Below are 16,331 nucleotides of genomic sequence, written 5' to 3'. Positions count from 1 at the left end.
GGTATATAAGGATTATAATCATTGGATCATTTTCTTAAAAACCGGTGGTCACCTATCAGGCAGGGATATGTTAAAGAAGTGTAGCTCTTGAGCTGTAATACTATTAGTGCTCACAGGGGGGCGGTATAGTGCTACAGATACAGATACAGGTAAATTGCATAAATAGCAGGTAGACGTAAATGGCTGGTCCCAAGTGAGACCGATAAGTGATAAGGAGGGAAGCCACTGGACTGAGCCAGTGGTTACCTGGCGACCTGACCCGCCTGAGATGGAGGACTGGTGTCAGGTCTGCTGCCGTCTCTCTGTAGCGATGTCCCTGTATGAGCTCCTGCCCGGCCGGTCACATGAGTGCACCACGTGATCGGTATCCCTTCTGACGTACGTTTCGCGGTGCGCTTGGTCACCTAATAAAGATTTATTAATTTTAAATTGTATCAAAAACATTCATCAACAACAGTGACATAAGGGTGCCCCCACCCAGAGTTTTCTTTCCCTCTTTACCTCCCTTGGCAAGCCTACAAACTTCAGGGCATCGTCAGTTGCCAGAATGGGCAAATGCTTCTTTATGCTCTTTTGGATATTAGGTGAGGCATGATCGTATGTATTCACAAAGATCATTCTCTGTGTTGTTTTTGGTCGTACTGAGGCATCCACTACACGTTGGTCTCTATTCATGTTTCGTCGTGCTTTTTGAAGACATCTGTCAAGTGTTGTTCTTGAATACCCTCTTTCAAGGAATCTTGAGGTCATTTCTGCCAGTTGCTCTTCCATCCTGGTTGGCATGGTGTTGTTTCTAATGACCCTCATATACTGCGATATAGGCAGGTTCTCTTTAAGGGCCGGGGGGTGCTGGCTTTCTACTGATAATAAGGTGTTACGGTCCGTTGGTTTCCGGAACACACTTGTCTGCAGCGCGCCGTCAGTGAGAGTTACTGTGATGTCCAGGAAGTGGATCTCTCTGGTTTCAATTTGGTGCGTCAGTCGGATTGGGTGCTCCAGACCATTCAAGTCTTGCATCATAGCTTGAAATTGATCTTTTGAACCAGACCATAACACAAAGATGTCGTCTATAAAACGTTTGTAGTATCTGATGTATTCTTTATACTTTGTCAGTATGTGGGTGCTCTCATAGTCGACCATATATAGTCCTGCGTATGCTGGGGCTAGATTTGAGCCCATGGCGGTGCCTGACACCTGGACGTAATATTTGTTGTCATAAAGAAAATGATTGCAACTTAAGATCAAGGCCGCCATATCAACTAAAAAAGCTGTTGGAGGTTCCTGGAGAGCTCTTTCACTTAACTTCTCTTTTAACACTCTTAGACCCTCTGCGTGTGGAATAACGGTATAAAGTGAACTGACATCCATAGTAGCAAGGTGTAGTTCACTGGAGATTTCTACTTGTCGGAGCTTATCGATAAAGTCGGCCGTATCTCTAATATAAGTCTCACTGTTTGTAATCAATGGTTGTAGATGATAATCAATAAATTTGGTAAGAGGCTGAAGGAGAGAGGATCTAGCAGAGATTATAGGCCTGCCCGGCGGTTGCGTATTAGATTTATGAATTTTTGGCAACTTGTAGATTATTGGACAAACCGGATGTTGTACTGTTAAAAAATGAAATTCCCCTTTTGTAAACCATTTAGACGATAGACCATGTGCTAATAGACTATCAACTTGTTTTTTGAAGTCTGGGATAGGATTATGTTTGACCCAATTGTAGGTATTGTTATCTCCCAGCTGCCGGACAATCTCTTCGTGATATTGCTGCCAGTCCTGCACGACAACCGCACCCCTCTTGTCCGCAAGTCTTATCACTATATTTGTGTTGCGTTTCAGCTCGTTAAGAGCAGTGCGCTCGTCATCCACTATTCCACTTCTTTTTTTTGCCATGTTGTTCTTTAGTACACATGTGTGTGCACTTTTTTGTAAACACACTTAAATATGTACGTATACATTTTTTTTTATATTTTTTATAATTTTTTTATTTTTTTATATATTTTTCTCCATATACGCCCTTCTGAATATTCTGTGTGTTCTCAGAAGCCCTTGTTAGTATATGTTGTTTTTCAAAAAACTCACCTGTTCCTCCAGAGTAGATAAAGATAAAAATAAACAAATAATAAAAAAAAAAAAATAATGAAAATAAAAATGAAAATAAAAATAAAATAAAAATAAAATACAGTATCAAAATAGAAATAAAAGCAGATTCGAGAAAAATAGATTACTTGAACCTATACTCCTGTAAACCATGGAGATCCTGATACAGGGTCCAATTAAAATGTTCCATCCATGGTTAATACTTTATACCTTTAAGGAGTAATATGTCCGATTACGTCATTCCCATATCTGGCCAGAGTTTGGCACAGTAACTGTATTCTTTTAGGTTGTTCTTATAGTGCATTCTAAATAATGTTGATTATTAACCTATAAATTGTCTGCAGTATTATACAGACAAGTACTGTGCCACCAGGTGCCAGGTTGACAACCCCGGCTCACCCACACACTGTAAAAACTGCCTTAGCAAATAGCATATAGTAAACAGAAGCCTTAATGATTAAAAATATAAAGACTTTGTTCCGTTATTTGTGTAGTTTAAAGATTAACTTTTCCGCGCACACCCCCTTCATGATAACATAGTATCAGCGTTCTCTGCGGCTCAGCTGCAGAGTCTGTGTAACCTAGCAACGTCACAGCAGCCAGGAAACCCGGAAACCTGTGCGTTCCACCTATGCGTGTCAAAAGCCGGCACTTCCGGGTCCCGAACTTCCGGTGACGCCGGAAGCGCGGCTCAGCTGAGCAGGAGGCGGCGTCTTCGCTTGTTTAATCAGTGTGACCAAGTATGTATAACTTTTTTACCTTTTTGTGTATAAGCAATGTTTTGTTTTGCATTTGGTACCTTGTGTTTAGGTCACTAAAATGCCATTTCCATATGTTCATAGGCTCCTTGATAAAGGTCCGCTTCTACATGGACCGAAACGTCGGGGCACATATGGAACACAAATATTGTGATTATTCGCTGATTGAAATGCATTGGATACAATAAAGCCCAAATTGGATTTTATAAACAGTTTGATTTCTGTATTATAAAGGCGAGTGCCTGACATCCCCCACTGAAGCGGTGGTGGATACCCTTGGACTATAATTGGGGTTGTGTTCCAAAGCACATTCCCCTTGTCTGGCACCCCAGATTACTGAACTATTTTGCAGTGTGAGTGCGGTCTTACCCTGGAAATATATATATATATATATATATATATATTAGATCATAGGTGTGAGTATGTATGTATGTATGTATTTACATATAGTGCTGGAAGTGGGTCGGTATGCAGGGGGGGCCTGCTCTTATCCCTGTGCTGGTGAAGACCCTGTCCCATCACCACTGGAGAACTGCTAAACCCCTTGCTGGAGCCAGGTAGGTTTTCACAGTAAATATGCTGTAGTGCCCTGCTGTCCCTGTGTCACCCAACTGTCACTGTTCTGAAGTTGCTGCCCTTGTGTCACTCCGCCGCCTCTTTTCTTGCGTCCCTGTGTCCCCACCGTTACTGTCAATGTCCCTGTGTCCCCAAAATCCCTGTGTCACCCTGCCACCACTCTCCCTGCGTCACTCCCCTGTATGTGTCCCTGCATCCCTGCTGATTCTGCAACCCCATAATCACTGTCAGTGTCCCTGTGTTCCACCAATCCATGCGTCACCCATCATCACTGTCCCTGCATCCCTGCTGACCCTACATCCCCATCACCACTGTCCCTGCGTCCGCGTCGTCAATGTCTCTGCATCCCTGCTGTCTTGGCATCACCATGCTGTCTCTGTGTGAATTTTGGCTCAATCTGTATGGCATGATGGTAATTTTGGCTTAAGCCGGGCGGTACTGTATAATGTGAATTTTGGCTCATTCCGTGTGCATCTCATTCTGTGTCACATAAAGTGAGGGCCAGTGTTAAATATGTAAGGAGGACTTGAGACAGCTATGTAGGGTGCTATCTTATAGATATGGAGGGAGGGCTTGATCAGATGGACATGGAAGCGCAAATAGAGCTATGCAGGCAGAAAGTTATTAGACACAATGGAGGCTGTAATCAGATTTTGCATATTTTTTTTTTTTTTTATTGCTACATCATTATGCCCTTGCGCTGGTAGCAAAGCTGGGCCACTTGATTACATTTGCTAAAAGTTGCCAGCCATCCCCTGCTTAAGGTGCATGCACACTGTACAATTTTTTTGACCAATTTCGATGGCAATCATTATCTGACATGCTGACGCAATGTTCCGCCTGCCAGGTGCATGGGAGGTGAGTAGCCCGCACACAAGAGGCAGATAGAAGCACAATCAGTGTGCTGGCCACTCGCTGCCCCCCCCCCCACTCCTCACGCCGCACACAGGCTTCCATATAGCTACAAAGAGTACTGCCTTCACCCCCCCCCCCCCCCCCCATACACAAAAAAGCCATCTTAGAAACCTGGTCCCCTAAGCTCTGCTACCTGATTAGAAAATATATTGGTGAGTATTCTGGTACGTGTGTGTGTGTGTGTGTAGATATAATATATAGATATATCTATAGATAGATAGATAGATAGATAGATAGATAGATAGATAGATAGATAGATAGATAGATAGATAGATAGATAGATTAAGTGACATTATGGTGTGCGGCATATAGTGTAAAGTGCAGTATGGAGTGCAGCGTATAGTCTAAGGAGAATTGTGGTGTATAGTGTAAAGGCAGTGGCGTAACTATAGCTCAGCAGCCCCTGCGGTTGCGGGGAGGCGCAGAGAAAGTTTGGGCGCCGGGGGTCTGCGGGGCTATAGTTACCCGCCGCTGTCTGCCGGTACCTGCCTACCATGCCGTCCAAGTCCCATCTCTCCCAGCGCTGGCTCCTGCTTCTATAATGAAAACGGACACTTAGAAAATGGCTGCCCCCCATACTGCAGACAGTTTTCTGTCTGCAGTATGGGGCAGCCATTTTCTAAGAGTCACTTTTCATTATAGCAGCAGGAGCCAGCGCTGGGAGAGACGGGACCGTGACCGCAGATGCGGCTGGGCAGGTATGGGCATGGGGGGGCTCCGAGGGGAGGGGGAGGAATTTTTTTTGCAGTGAGGGGGGGGCTCAAAATAAGTAGTTACGCCACTGTGTAAAGGGTATTATAATATGTACTGTAGCGTATAGTGTAAGGGGCATTACGGTGTGTGGTGTATAGTGTAAAGTGTATTATGATATGTGGAGTATAGTGTGAAAGGCATTGTGTGTGTGTGTGGGGGGGGGGGGGCAGTAACTTTTTTGGCAGGTGGGAGAAATTTTTTTAGTTACGCCACTGGTTGTCTTAATGGAATATTAACTTTTTACTATTATTAATTAAATACAACTTGATGTTTCAAAGTCCGACGAGTGCCGCCTATCAATCTCACTGAGTCCCTTTAGTACTAGTGGGTGTCAGTCTACATATATGTCTAGTGCCATGTGTCTGTGGAACACTTGCATCTGTTTGCAGCAAGTGAAAGTACATCTACTAACTTTCGAAGCATTAGCTTTGAGTGGTCTACATTGCATTTTATTTATCTGCTACAAATTGGGCTTTCCCTAGATATATGCTGTTTTTTTCCTTATATGTATATACAGCTAGTCTACAAAATCTGTGTTATGCTTGTCACATACAGTATGTGCACGAGTATTGCGTGTCCTTTGTATTAGTATAGTGTGAAAAGTTGCCTGTACCGTCCTTTAGGATACTGCCAGGTACGAACACCGCATGTGACCTTGCTAATGACTGAAACAGACCCTTCTTAGAAGCGTGATTATATGATTGCTCATAATGGGATGGCAGTCTTAAGGAGTTAATATGGTCTTGAGGAGCTGAAGCAGCTCATGCTGCAATATAGGTCAGGTGATGGGGGTGTGGCGTCTCCTCACTCAGTGCAGGCTTCGCTGGGAAGGGCAAGGCTGCAGCTCGCATGTTACCTCCGGGTCCTTGCTTTAGCAGAGTTGAATGGAACTGCGAGAAGCCGCCGTGTAGCCTGCTTTCAGCACTCTCCCAGCTGGACAGCTCCCGGTGAGATAAGGAAGGCAGGAGCCGGCAGGTCACAGCGCGTGGATGGGATAGAAGAGCACAGTGTGAATGTGTTAAAGGAGCACCTTGTTACATGGCATTGTACATACTTTTGTGCAAAGAAGATCAGAAGGAAAAGCATGGAATAGGTTTCAGCTCTGGATGACACTACATAGGATTTGCTTTCCTCTCTGTGATATTTTCCTACTTTGTACTTACCTGTGTGGGAGCAGGCATATAATAAGCCTATGTATCACAGCTCTGTGCCCTTCCTTGTTGGTGTCTTGGCTGATCCTTTGCTCCAGCTTCCCTAAAGTTTGCAGCATACTTACTGGAGTGGAGTGTGGCTCTGAGAGGAGACCCTGTGTGTGTTGCAAGTTTTTCCCCTGACTATTCCATCTGGAGATCGCAGCCTGCTGGAAGAGGAGGTGGGATCGTACGTAAACACGCAGCTGGATGTGATTGTGGAAGGGTTTCTGTTTATAGACACATACTATGTCCCTGTGTCTCTATAGGGGAGTGATATAAGTGGCTAAAAAGGAACAAGAAAACTACCCGAAGTTTGGAGGGAAATATAAAGGTGATACATATTTTTGTTCTTGGAGAGAACAGCAGATCTCCTTTCCCACTTTCATGCTGAATGGATTATTAGCACATACAGCAGCTGGGGAACAGAACTGCTGTTCATGTGTGTTGGATGTCACACTCCAGACTTGTCGTGTGCCGGGCGACCCCTCAGTGTGTGATGCCCACATCTGGATAACTGACACAGCCAAAAGGTAGGTGCCCATCCGTTATTCGTCTCGTCTGTTTGCTTATAACGGACATAGGGAAGCAGGGTTATATAGCAGAGCAGTGATACATAACATGGAATCAAATCAGATTAGCGAGACTTGATCAATGGCTGGAAGAAAGGGATGTGATGGAAGAAGCACACAAGTCTGACTGTCACCTATTGCTGGTAATTCGTGTTTATTATGTGTTAATTTGATGCTGTAAAGATAGATGTAGGTAAAAATACGTGCTGGGGGCCGCAGATGGGATGCATCAGGGGAGGAAGATGTTTCACTGGAAGCTCTTCACGTATAGCTCTTGCCTGCTTGTATGTAAACGGACGCCAGTCACTTTTCTAGTTAAATGCAGCGCTCCGAACCATCACCCACACTCACATACCTAAACCAGAGAGCAGCACCTACATTCACATGCTCTCACCTTACTGCAGCACCCACATTCACATACCCTAGGGAGCAGCACCTAAACTCACACGTCGTGTCCCACCCCCTTAGTGCAGTACCCATACTCACATGCTCTCCCATTTGGGCAGCACCCACACTCACATACCCCTGAGGGCAGCACCTACACTCACACGTTCTCCCCTTAGTGCAGAATCCACACTCACATGCTCTCCACTTTGGGCAGCACCCACACTCCCATAACCCAGAGAGAATCACCTACACGCACAAGGTCTCCTCTGAGTGCAGCACCACACTCACATACCCTAGAGAGCAGCACTTACAGTACACTCCCATGCTTTCCGCCTAGTGCAGCACCCACACTCACATACCCTAGAGAGCAGCACCTACACTCATATGCTCTCCCCAGAGAGCAGTAACCACACTCATATATCCCTCCTGTACAGGTGCACCCGCGTTCACACACTTACCCTGGAGAGCAATAAAATGTCTCAGGTTTGTTGTGCTGAGAGTGGAGAAAGAGGAATGGATAACAGTAAAATGTACTGTAATTGCGGTGAATTTTACTGGAAGGGAGAAATGTGGGCACATACAGTAAGGGGAAGGTGTATTATGTAGTTTGCACGTCTTACAAGTTATTTAGCTGCAAAGGTGTGTCATTTAGAGTCTCCTATTATATAATGTTAGTTCTATCAAAAATAATGTGTGAGTGTTTTATCTGAACATAAATACTGTATATTACTACTATTTGATCATGCATTAGCATTGATTGCTAGAATCTCAATAAATTGGTAGCATAGATGACTGTATGATATCTGAGAGGTTGTGATTACTACCGCTGGCTTTTTACTGTTTTCCTTGGGGCATTTTATTGGTTATACCTATTGGTGTTTTTTTTTTTTTTTTTTAAGGCAGATGTTATGAAACCTATCCCTCAGTTACTGTATATTAAAAACACTTATCACCTACAGCTGAGTTTCAGACATGTCCTCTTTTCTCTCAGTTCAGAAACAAATATTTAACAGTTTGGATGTGATATTTAAAGATTAATTATGAGGTTCTGTTGTCTTGTCTGTATTATATTACTTTATTTTATCAGTATTTCTGTCATCTGTTAAGGAGTGTGCTAAAATATTCCATTATATGTAAAGTCAATATTATGTATTACTGTGAAAACTTAAGATATAGTATAGTTAATATACAGTACATCTGTCACTAAATATACTTGCAGGTTCAGTCTGCATTTTGGACATGCTAATGAAAAAAAAATCTTGCCTTTCTTTAAATAGATTGATGTTTTCTGACTTGTACTGTATCTAAGGCACAACCATCTGCCTGAGCTACAATGCTTTGTTTAGATACACATAGGAATTAGTGGCTCCTTTTTTCATGGAGGACAAGTTGGCTGCTGGTAAGAAACACTATACATGAGAATATTGTGTGCAGGAGCTTCACATCTTCAGAACCATTTAGCCCCATACTAGCAGAGGTTGGGAGGGATCACTGCACTGCACGTCATAGTTTCAAATCAAAGGACTGGCAACTCATGTAAAGCATACAATCTGATATGAAGCTATGATGCAAATGTACAGTTGCCTATGTTCCTTGCCATGCATACCCACAGATATAGGTAAACACTTTACATTGCTGTGTATTATTACCATAAACAGAATAACATTTACAATCACCCCTATATGTACATTAAGATTCTTTGCAATGTGTACTAGGAGAAAACAATGTTCACTATTGTTGCTCAGATGCTTTCTAATATCCCCAGATTTATTTATTTTCATATTTAATCCTGAAATCAAAAATATTTAACAATTAATTACACATTATAGGTCAAATGATATTTACAAGTAGCGACCAGTTCAGATAAAAGATGCATCAGCTCTTGTGAATTCTTGTCATAGCCAAAAATAAATTATTCAATTGTCTTAAATAAAAAAAAAATTAAAGATACTTTTTATTAGAAAACGTACAAAAAAATCAGATTCATATAGAAAATTGATGTGTCATTTTTTTAAGCTTTTTTTTGTTCATTTATTTATTCAGAGCCATCTGACATTTTACTATGTAAGAGTTTATTTGTTAGAATATTAATATAGATTTAACACTATTCTAGGGGTTATTCCTTAAATGTGTTTAAAAACCTTGATGAAAATAAATAAAATAATCGATAGTATAACTTCTATATCAGATTGTGAGTAGTTAATTTATTATTCATATTTTGCTGGAGGTTCTCCATTTCCATATCCTCTTGTTCAGCATCTGGATTGTCTCTGGGGAAAATAAGGCACATTTCTGTAGCTTTTTGTTGAGCTTTGAAGAAGCTGCAGTTCCATGTTCCATCAGCTGGGGGAGAATGAGAGAAACTTTTGCTAAAATAGAAACTAGAAAAAGCATTGAGCAGCATAACTTATAAATGTTGGTGTAGCTCAGTTGTACTGTATATATATATATTATTATTATTATTATTATTATTATTATTATTATTATTATTATTATTATTATTATTATTATTATTATTAATTATACCTATGACAAATTAAATGAAATATTTATGTAATGGACTTTAAAGGACTTTTCTTATTAGTTAAAGCACATCATTATAGACGGTGATAGAAACGAAGCACATCTCATCTAAAATTCTTCATTTAGGTCTGAATTATGATCTTATTTCTACAAATGATTATTTAACCCCATACACCATCTCAAATGTTATCTTAAGCTGTGTACACATGGGGGCAATAGGGGCTGAAATCGCAGGCGACCATATTGCCAGTGATGGGAGTGTGCCCTGGCGATAAATCGCCGGGTGCGTGCTCCCGTTTTCAGCCCCGTTTTAATCGCTGGTCACAGGAGCTTGCTCCTCCGACCAGCTGATTACCTCTGCGGCACCGCCTGCAGAGATTCCCTTTCCTCAGCAACCATCTCTGGTCACTGATGAAAAGGAAAAACTGAGCAATATATTGCTCAGCCATATATTGCTAGCAATATATCTCCCCCGTGTGTGCGGGGATATAGAGGTTGAGCATTTAATAACTGTATATGTCTGTGGGGAAAAAGAAAATCACCCTATTTGAGACAACAGCACAGCTATTTGAATTTAACTAATGATGTAAGTCTGATTTATTGGCATAAATGTAAAGATTACATTGATGCTCTTTGTGTCAGCAAATATATAACAGCTGGTTATTTTTGCCATAGTGCAAAAGCCACATAGTAAACAGATATTTTGATCATGTTTTTAATATTTTTATCTTTTTTTTTTATAATTCTGGAATGTATTATTATGTGTGTGTAACTCATGGAGTACAGGAGTACGATTTATGCGCAGTTTTTTTTTGCTATTTCAAGCGATAATCGACAGAATTTCGGGCTTATTGAAGTCCTACACCTCTGCAGGACAGAGGTTTTACTAAGACTGACATGGTCAGCGATTTAAAATAAAAACTATTGTTGGTAGAAATTTATTCCTACGGTACCATTCATATTGGATCCATATCTACCCCTGATGAAGTCCTAACGGACAAAACGCATAGGGTTTCTTACCAAAGAAAATTGCTCTTGGATCAATTGACATTCACCTGAACAAATTGCATTTGAATGTGGGATTACCTAATGAATCATGTACTAAGTTATTCTTATTGAATTTTGTCTTTGTAAAAAATCTGAATAAATACAGTTTTTATACATATTTGTATGATGATTGATATACAAAAGTGGTGAAATATATAGGGCGCACTTCTTTTTTTTCTTCTTTCCATATTTTTTCTTCTTTCCATATATGTATGACGATTTGACCAAATAAAATCGAAACGTTGCTGTGGCCTGCATACGTGATTTCTTGTTCCGGAGCCGGGTGCTGCTACTACTGTTATTTAACAGTCGAAGGTGATATATATATATATATATATATATATATATATATATGGTACTTGTGTATTATCACGGCGCCCCCGATTTCCATCGCAGGGCATTGTGCAACCACAAAATCGCGTCCCATCGCATTGCATGCCATATGATCGCATGCGATGCGATGAGATGCAATTATAACCGATTTTTAATTGTACAGGCACCCAGACCCGATTTTACATTGTACACCCACCCTCATGGGTAATGACAATGTCAAATGTCCGCCCATTGTTAACACCACCCCACTATCAACACCAACCCGAAGCGTGGCGAGCGCAGCGAGCCCGCGAGGGGTGGCAGTACCCATCCTCCGACCTTTTCATACCCCCACTATCCACGTCGTCGTGGAGTTGATTTTATATAGTGTGACGAGCACAGCGAGCCACCGAGCTGGAAGCGTGGTGAGCGTAGCGAGCCCCGCGATAATGCTCGTCCCTTCGTGGGGTGCGCTGCGCTTGCCACGCTTCGGGCTCGGTGGCTCGCGAATATTAAAATTGTACACTCATCCTGGGAAAAGCCTCAAATCGGGTCCATCGCATGCCATCGCATACCTTAATTAGTTGTATGCGACGCGACGGGCACCGTAATAATACACAAGTACCATATATATGTGTGAGTGTGTGTGTGTGTGTGTAAAATGTCTAAGGTGTTTTCCAAGCATCAACAAGTCCAAAATATGTGAAAGAACTGTGAAATTTGGAACGATCATACTTTTTTTGCTACCAGTATACAGTATGTGCCAGTTGTTTTATGTACTACACAGCTGCAATATGCTTTGCAAATATCCAGCAATACTGTTCTCTTGCAGTCATACTGCTTAAAGAAATACAATAAGAGCAATGGGCCTTATGCTGGTTCACTCTTTCTGACAAAATCCTTCTTAGATGGACAAAACCATATGCACTGCAGGGGGGGGGGGGGGGGGGGCAGATGTAAAACTATTGGTCTTAAATTAGTACAGTTTGTCTCCAGATTGAAGCCAAGAAGCAAAGCTATTTGTAGGGACACTAATTTGTGAGTCTACCCCCTGTTCCACTGGCTGAAAACAGGGCAAATCTGGGGCTGGTAGAATTGTTATGACCCCCACACGAACACACACACACACACACTTCACTGACTACATTAAACATGTTTTTCATCATGGTACTATATACTGACCACAAGTTTTAACCAGAGCTGTCCCTATATATAGAGGCCTAGAGGCATGTCAAGCCAAGGGCCAGTAGTAGATTGAGGCATTGGGAAAGTTGGAAGATTTTGCTGGGCCAGTCCAACCGGAAGTTTTCACTGGGCCAGTCCAAGCCAGGCCACCCATTTGTATACTCTACATGCATAGGCGAATCTAGAATTCCAGATTTAGACATAATAGCAGGGGGACCTTTGCGCGGTGCAGCCGCGTGTCAAAAAGGGGAAGGAGGCGTGGCATCACAAAAAGGGGTGTGGTATTACACTTTAGACCATACACAGTAATGCCCATTACAGATTTTAGCAAACTCCCTAATACCCATTACACATAAAGCCACACGCCGTAATGCCCATTACACATTGTGCCACACATCATGATGCCCATTACATACTATATAACAAATCGTAATGCCCATGACATATTTGCCACATAAGTGCTGCTTACCTACAACGTGCTCATTGCTAGGGTGTTCTTGCTTGAGTACCCATTACACATGATGCCGCACACCATAGTACCCATTACACATGATGCCGCACACCATAGTACCCATTACACATGATGCCGCACACCATAGTACCCATTACACATGATGCCACACACATAATGCCCCTTACACATGATGCTGCACACATAATGCCCCTTACACATGATGCTGCACACCGTAATTCTCCTTACACATTAAGCCACACATTATGCGTAATGCCCCCACATACCGCCACTTGTAGTGACCCTTAAGCAATGCCCCCAAAAGTGCCACTTACTGTAAATTTTTATATCAGCCTTCGATGCTACTGCAGGGAGAGATGGAGAGCGGTGCCGCTGCTTCTATGGGGAGAGGAGCGCAGCGCAAAGCACGCTCCCACTCCCTTCCTGGTGTCCCCTCTAGTCGAGTGGACATTTGAAATATTGTGCGCGCTGTTGTTGTGCGTGACGTCGGGGGAGCACACCCACATGATTAAAAGGGGGGGCGGGCTGAAGTGAAAGCGGGGAGAAGAATTGGAGCGGAAGCTTCAGGGTTTACAGTCATTGACAGCTGGGCAGAGAGCAGGCGGCTGCCCGGCTGTATTCAGAGCACTGCAGGTCACGGCTGTTTGAAATAATACCGCTTTCACAACAGAAAATGCAGGGATTTACCCGGGAATATGGTCCCAGGATCATCCAGGGACATTCCCAGGCTGACCCCTTATACACCAGCCTAGTCCCTGCATTTTCTGGTGTGAGGGGGAGAAACAACCACTCCCCTCTCCCTACCCCCCTTTAACCAACCAGCTATATCTTCGGAACCAACTGACCCATTTACATGAGACCAGTATCATATTGAAGAACTTTTGAGTTGGCTTCGAATAATTTTGGTCCCGTGAAACTGGGCTGTTTGGTTCCAAAGAAATTTGCCCTCAAAGAACATAAACAGTCATGAAATTACATTTAAGAAATGAAAGAAAAAAAAAAACGGTTTAACCTCAATATCCCTGTAACCAATTAACCCATATGGATCCAGCCTGGTATCAGATTGAAGGCCCAGCGATTTGGGTTCGACTGAGATCAACCTCGAGCTTCAGTGATGCCAAAGGGGGAACTGGCAGCACCCCCGGACCACCCCCTAGATTCACCTATGTCTACATGCAGCTACTGCAATTGGAGCTTAGATTCAATCAGGCAGTGATTACAATCAGTTTCTAAAGCTGAACTGGAAATAAAATGGGCACAGGAGGGCTGCTATGCATGTTCATCTACATCATCACCACCCATGGGCCTTTGCAAAGCTCATGTGTTACACTTAAAGGCTCTGCTTATGGTCCCACCTCTCCCGGATTTCCAGGATTCTCCCGTTTTGGGTGGCAACCCTACCGTTGGCTTTTCCAGTCTCCTGGATTCATGGATTCTCCCGGAATTTGGGTGTCTAAAAGAGCCTCCAGGCTCCAAACGCCGGCAAGAGCCGCGCGCCGCCTGCCCACGACACCTGTGTATGTGTTTGTGCCACCCACCCGCAGAGTGCGTATGTGTGTGTGTCGGGGCCGGAGTGTCTGTCAGTAACTAAGCAGCACTTCCGGCATGTCACTGCCTCTTCAGAGTGGACAGCAGTCATTCTGCTGCCGCTGCCACTGTCTACCAGCTGCCCTGCCCCTGACCTTGCACAGCCAAACAGCTTGCCTGGCCCTGGCCACCAATGTGATTTTAGCACACGAGTGATCGGAGAGACGCAGGGACCGCCACAGGACCTGACTGTATTTCACTATTTAAGGTAAGACCAGCACCTTTCACATTTGTTCACACCTTGAAAAAGGGCCTAGTGCCTCGAAACACATTATTTTACTGTGTATTAAATTGTCAAAACTGTTATTTGTGTCTGTAAATCATTACAGTTTTATTCATTATTGGTGGTGAAGAGTCAAATATTGGCGCACTCTGTTTCTGCTTTCCATATATATATATATATATAGAAAAAGAAATAGAAAAAGAAATAGGGGTGCGCTTAATGTACCACTTAGTGGCTATACATACAATAAGTAAAAAACGTATTTTTCATAAAAGCAGAACAGCATTTATTATAGGTTCATCCAACAGTAAAAGAATCTTTCATTTGTTCAGAATTTTTCAGAAGTGTGCCACATACACTGTGAATCCCCTATTTCTTTTTCTATTTCTTTCCCCCCCGTACCTTTACTGACAGCAGGGTACTATAGAGGTGCTGCTCTCCTAAGCGCATTATAGGGGCCACTATTCTTTCTCTCCATATATATATATATATATATATATATATATATATATATATTTATATTTATAATGTAACAATATGCACTCGAATATGTCTATTTCAGAGGCCACGCCCTTCTTTCTGAACAGACCACACCCACTTTACAAGGCCACACGCATTACAGTTAGGGAGGGGCAAATCTCCAGGAATCAGTGATGAGTGAGGTGGCAACCTTAGCTCTGCCTCCTGCAGGCTGCAGCCTCCAAGCCCTGATGCACAACACAGCAAGGAGCCAGGAAAAGTAAGAGGAACATCCTGTACCTCTTAAGTAAGTCAGTAAGAGGTGGGAGAAAGGTGCACGGCTGTGCTGTGAGGCAAGTGGGGTGATGTGAGGGGAGGGGAGTAAATTGCTGAGAAGGGAGAAGTGTGCTGTGCTGAGAAGAGAGAGAAGCACTGCTGTGAGGTGATAGTGCTGTAAGAAGAGACCTATAGATTGCCTTTCGAGGTGAGGGTGTATGCGACTTCCCCTAAAACATGTATTTAGTTTCAGTTTAATACCAAAAGTCATAAATATCTTATGCTCTGTATTCCACTGTCCACTGATGTAGTTGTATATTTTGTGTGTTTTGTAAGTGTTTCTTTAACAATGAGAAAATATTCACAATTTGTATCCTCATATAATAAACACTACGCTTGGTTATATGATCATCTTCAGTGGGGAACCAGCAAAAATCTTGCCTTGGTCACCAGATTGGTTAAAGCCAACTATGGGGTCAAGTCACCTCATGGCTTCTATAAGGTTATGGTGTGTACACATAGTGAGATTTGACATTATATTTTGAATATATAGTCAAAATCGCATGCAGATCATATGCAGATTGCATAGGTTTTTTACCTTGCGCTCCCGATGCACACTCCGAGGACAGCACAAATCGAAACCCAGATAGACAGGGCTGCAATGACTATGAAGTGCAAATCTAATGCAGATTGTATGAATTGTATGTAAATAGCTAGAGTTAGCAAAGATTGCATAGCAATTGAATCTTAAGTCGTATAGCAACGGAATCTCACCGTGTGTACACAGTTTTAGAGTCCTTATAAGGAAAAGGATCTAGGAATCACTATTACAGATAACTTGGAGTCAGGGAAGCAATGTTATAAAGTATTGAGAAAATCAAGTCAGATGCTTCAGTGGCAAACGCAGGATTTTCAGAAGGGGGTTTCCAGAGGGGCGGAGCAAAGCACGGAGATGGACACTTACAGTAGGTGACCCAGTATATGCCGGGTCAGTTA

At 42.6% G+C, this 16,331-nt stretch overlaps 1 protein-coding gene across 16 annotated transcripts in view; it reads left to right on the top strand.

Annotated features, from left to right (window-relative positions):
• Positions 1 to 5,907: 5,907 nt before the first annotated feature.
• LINGO2 (leucine rich repeat and Ig domain containing 2) overlaps positions 5,908 to 16,331 on the top strand; it is a 1,326,410-nt gene continuing 1,315,986 nt past the window's right edge. For 13 of the 16 annotated variants that reach the window (XM_083185685.1, XM_083185722.1, XM_083185607.1 and 10 more), the window contains exon 1: positions 5,908 to 6,825. The gene's annotated coding sequence lies outside the window, so the exon portion shown is untranslated. Of the gene's footprint in view, positions 6,826 to 6,884; positions 7,008 to 16,331 lie in introns of those variants that run through there. The other 3 variants (XM_083185639.1, XM_083185668.1, XM_083185676.1) reach the window with 2 other exon arrangements.

The sequence above is a fragment of the Crinia signifera genome, chromosome 1 (assembly GCF_055691185.1).
Source record: "Crinia signifera chromosome 1, ASM5569118v1, whole genome shotgun sequence".
NCBI classification, from domain to species: domain Eukaryota; kingdom Metazoa; phylum Chordata; class Amphibia; order Anura; family Myobatrachidae; genus Crinia; species Crinia signifera.
Note: the sequence above shows the minus strand (reverse complement) of the source record. Positions and strands in the feature narration are given on the sequence as shown.